Genomic DNA, 5,488 nt, shown 5'->3' on the forward strand with positions numbered 1-5,488 from the left:
TGGGTACGTAGCATATTACTACTGACAGTTTCGCAAGTGCACCGATAAACCAGGCGTTTCAGATTCTAGGTGACACCGTAGTAGTACACTGTAATGTAGTTTGGGGAGCCTTTTTCGTCATCATTAGGGCTACTCCGTATTAATGCTTTTGCTTTGATCATCTGTATATCTTGGTCACATCTCCATCCAGTTCATTTGATCTATATCCTAGTCATCGCAATTCTGACAGAGTCAGATGGTTGAAATGGTAATCGTTCTGTGCTTTTAGCACTTGTTCAGTCTTGGAGTCTTGAGCCATTGTGCGGACGTTCCAGAAACCAAATTTGAGGGGTTGTTTCGCATTCATAAATCTTGTCCGTGGGCATGCAGAGGTCGTCACTAAAAGGGGGTTCGAAAATCCGAGGCTCAAACTTGATGTTTCAGTTGCAGTTAGGATCTCCCCCGAGGGCAGACTCTTGAGGTCCCGGGTGTGGGTCGCAAGCCCACAGCCCAAACCTCCCTCTTTACCCTGGCTTGGAACAGGCTGCATACACAGGCGAGGTTAGTTGCTCTCCAATAACTTTTGACAATTAAAAAGGGCACCAGTCCTTTCAACTTCCAATAGAATGAGCCCTTTTTGAAGTTTATACAATAAAATTTTCAATAAGATCCTTATGTGCTCCCGGGCATAACTTACAACCCTTGCTCTGAGAGTTGTGGGGGGTTGTCATCCTCAAAGACCTAATTTCCAGAACTTTAAACTAGATTGAACAAAATGGCTATTTCAAAATTTTGATTTGATGTTTCTACAACAACACTTTCCATAAAAACCTTCTATAATAACTTACAACCCTTACCCTGATAGCTCTGGGGGAGGGGGTGTTATCCTCAAAAACCTAATTTCTAGAACTTTCAACTTAGTTGAACAAAATGGCCATCTCAAAATTTTGATTGGATGTGTTTGGGGAAATGGTAGGCGTGAGAAGTGGTTTATTTGCCCTCCAATCACTTTTGACTATTAAAAGGTCACTAGCCCTTTTAATTTCCAAATGAATGAGTTGTTTTTGAAGTTTTACGACAACGATATCTATAAAAACATTATAAGCTCCCAGGCTATAATTTACAACCCTTGCCCTGAGGGGTGAGGGGGGTTTGACATCCTCGAAGATATACTTTCCAGAACTTCCAACTAAGTTGAACAAAATGACTATCTCAAAATTTTGATTGGAGGTGTTTGAGGAAATGTTGGGCGTGACACGGGGGTTAGTTGCTCTCCAATCACTTTCGACTTTTGAAAAGGGTACTAACCCTTTCAATTTCCAATGAAATGAGTCTTTTTTGTTGTTTTTAAAACAGCACTTTCTATAAAAACCTTATATGCTCCCAGGCCATAACTTACAACCCTTGTCCTGAGGGCTCTGAGGGGGAATTCATCCTCAAAGACCTAATTTCCAGAACTTTCAACTACTTTGAACAAAATAACTATCTCAAAATTTTGATTGGATGTGTTTAGGGAAATGTTGAGCGTGAGAGGGGGATTAGTTCCCCTCCAATCACTTTCGACTATTAAAAAGGGCACTAGCCCTTTCAATTTCCAATCGAATGAGCCATTTTTGAAGTTTTAACGACAATGCTTTCTATAAAAAACCTTATATGCCCCCAGGACACAACTGACAACCCTTGAATGAGGGCTATGGTGGGGGTTGTCCTCCTCAAAGACTTAATTTCCAGAACTTTAAACTATGTTGAACAAAATAGGTATCTAAAAATTTTGATTGGATGTGTTTGGGGAAATGGTGGGCGTGAGAGGGAGAGAGAGAGAGGGGGGATAGTTGCCCTGCAATCCCTTTTGACTATTAAAAAGGGCACTAGCCCTTTGAATTTCCAATCGAATTAGCCCTTTTCGATGTTTCTACGACAAGGTTTTCTATAAAAACCTTATATGCCCCCAGGGCATAACTTACAACCCTTGCACTGAGGGCTCTGAGGGGGTTATCATCCTAAAAGACCTAATTTCCAGCACTTTCAACTATGTTGAACAAAATGGATATCTCACAATTTCGATTGGATGTGTTTGGGGAAATGGTAGGCGTGAGAGGGTGGGGGTTAGTTGCCCTCAATCACTTTCGACTATTAAAAAGGGCACTAGCCTTTGAATTTTCAATCGAATGAGCTCTTTTCAAAGTTTCTACGATAACGCTTTCTATAAAAACCTTATGTGCCCCCAGGGCAGCAACTTACAACCCTTGCCCTAATGGCCGTGGGGGTTTCATCCTCAAAGACTTAATTTCCAGAACCTTAAACTACGTTGAACAAAACTGATATCTCAAAATTTTTATTGGATGTGTTGGGGGAAATGATGGGCGTGAGAAACCTAACCCAAGACTAGCAGTAATTTTTACTTGAAAAACGATTCCAATTACCCCTGAACCCTCCCCCCCAATTGCCTGGCTTTGTAATCTTTCCTGTATAGAAAACAACAGACCTTTTGATTTATGATTAGCTAAAGTTTTCCCCCAATCAGTTTCGACTATTAAAAAGGGCACTAGCCCTTTGAGTTTCCAATGGAATGAGTCCTTTTCAAAATTTCTACGACAACACTTTCTATAAGAACTTTATATGTCCTCAGGGAATAACCTACAATCCTTGCCCTGAGGGCTGGGGGGGGGGGGGTCGGGTCCTCCTCAAAGACATAATTTCCAGATCTTTCAACTACGCTGAACAAAATAAGTATCTCAAAATTGTGATTGGATGTGTTTGGAGAAATGGTGGGTGTGAAAGAAGGGGGAGGGGGATTAGTTGCCGTCCAATCCCTTTCGACTATCAAAAAGAGCACTAGCCCTTTGAATTTCCAATTGAATTAGCGCTTTTCGAAGTTTCTACGACAACGCTTTCTATAAAAACCTTATATGCCCTCAAAGCATAACCTACAACCCTTGCCCTGAGGGCTGGGGGGAGGGGGAAGGGTTTTCCTCAAAGACATAATTTCCAGATCTTTCAACTACGTTGAACAAAATAGCTATCTAACAATTTTGATTTGATGTTTTTGGGTAATTGTTGGGCGTGGAAGGGGTTTAATTTGCCTTCCAATCACTTTCGGCTATTAAAAAGGGCACCAGCCCTTCCAATTTCCAATTGAATGAGCCCTTTTTGAAGTTTCTACGACAGCTTCTTCGATACGAAGTGCCCTGGTCTAAAAGAAACAACAAACAAACAAAAAAAAAATACATTGTGCCAACATCTTTTTTGCTTTGACAGCGCTATTGTGCTGTCTATGATATATTAGAACTAACTATTTTTGTCAGTGTTTTACTTGACAGTATTTTTAGTATATGTCTCAAAATAAAAGGCACAACTATTCTGCCTTGGCATTCTTAAAATCATTGATAGATAGCCAGTCAAGATCTTCTGCTTTATTCATAGTTTTTCCAGAGTATATCTTACTACGATTCAGGTCTTTTTTTACACTCAAATACTTTATAATGCTTTAAAGCAGTGCAGTAAATAGTCCTTTTTGAGGTCAGAATGTAAAACAAAGAAATCACGGATGGTCAACATGGGTTTGTATATTTGACCAGGTGGGCAATATATCCGCTGAGGTTTAATTTAGTTTACGTTAAGTACTGTACGCACTTTTTACGTTTCTATATTAATTCCTTCTAGATGCCTCTGTAAGACAAAACTTGATTTTTTAAGGTCTAAGCAGGGACGAAAATGACTGTTCTTTCAAGAAGGTCTCCAAGGGGAGCCTGAGGAAATTTTAATCTCTCAACTTCAATACAAGACCTTAATAATGCTACCTAAGACCAAACGTTAGCAACATCTGACCGAGCCCATAGGCGTTATTAGTGGGAGAGGGGCTAGAGGTGACTCCCGACGATTTGGAAGATATTGCAAATTATAAAATAAACTTATAAATGATAATCGTTGAGAAACTGGTTTATGTGTTGGCAGGTTCATTTTTTTGGCAAAACGTAAAATTGGACTAGGTTAAGAGGTTCATCTTAAATGACTAACTTAACATCAATACGGCACAAATTACGATAATGCTAGTTTTGATTGGAGATTGATAGGGTAAGGTAAGTGTACAAAATAGATACTTGCCATGCATGCCAGGTGCCGAGAATCCACCGGTGAGCTTCCACCACCGAACAGGCGCGGCATCGGGATTTTCAACTGAATTTTTTGTTTGTTGGGGCTGTGTGTATCGTTTATAATGTATAGTGTAATGTTTTTTTTTTGAATTAACCGAATAGCGTCTTGAAGAAAACCGCTTGGAGAAAAATGTGCTGTTGAAGGATTAGGGCAGGCCCACGCCATCTTTATTCTGTACCGTTTGGTGTTTGATATTCGTTACAATATAAAAACCCCAAATTAAGTTTTCGGACAGCTTATAAACACGTTTGGGCTCGTATTTCACAAATTTACCTCAGGAGGGCCCTTGGAACCCCCCTTCCGCTGAAGGGTATCTCATACCCTTTATCCCCAAGGTAAAGAACCCCTCCCCATTATCGAAATGCTAAAATTGCATTCATACTAAATCTTGCTTTTTCTGGCAGTAAAGCCTTCTTCTGAACCTTGGTTTCCTTGAACATATGTTTTATTGGCATGTTTTCCTCATCAATGAATAACTAGTGAGTTTCCTAGCGGTAAAAATTCACGGAAATTTATGTTGGGGGCAAAATTTATTTTTCAATATCACGGGGGGGGGGGGAATTAGTTTTTTTAATGAGAATATCAAGAAAAGGGGTATTTTTCAACAATTCATACATTACTCAATTAGAAATTTATTGTAATTTGACATTTACCTTTTTAACAATATAATGGGAATGATGGAGCTAACAAAACTTTCAGAATAATGGATAATTATATAGCTTAAGATTATCTCATTATCTCAAGTATTATCTCAAGTGCATTTTATTTTAAGTTTCACCTTAGAATTTTATAGTACATTTGTTTATTGCCCCTATTCTTTGTTTCTTAGAGCTAGTGTCTATTTCATTTAATTAAACTGGTATACATTTCTAGTTTAACTTCTACAAATCGGTTTTATTATCTCAACAATAGGCTTTAACTTTATGTGTTTTCAATCATTGAAGGCAAACTTTATTTTGATCAAGTCAATTGAAGAGTAATTTTGCTCTTTGAAAACCCTAAATTTTCAGCGACAATCCAGTTTAAAACTTTTATTTTATTCTCAGTTTTAATTTATAATACATTTTGTACTCTCGCACCAACAATTTTACGACCGGTCGGTTGACGATGAAACCGGTCAAACCGGTCACAAGGCTGGTTGCACCAACCGTTGGTACCGTTAGTGCACTCTCGCACCAACAATTTTGCGACCAAGTCACAAGGCTGGTTGACGATCAAGAGGGGTTAGATATCAGCTCGGTCCAATTATATTAAGGTCGTGTTAAGGTTAATACGCCGAGAACAGATTACTCGAAGAACAGCTTTATCCGACATTGCACCTCTAATTGGAACCATCCTCCTACGGGTGGTACCT

The sequence above is a fragment of the Artemia sp. Qi Xiang Cuo genome, chromosome 8 (genome assembly GCF_049724085.1).
Source record: "Artemia sp. Qi Xiang Cuo chromosome 8, ASM4972408v1, whole genome shotgun sequence".
Taxonomy (NCBI): domain Eukaryota; kingdom Metazoa; phylum Arthropoda; class Branchiopoda; order Anostraca; family Artemiidae; genus Artemia; species Artemia sp. Qi Xiang Cuo.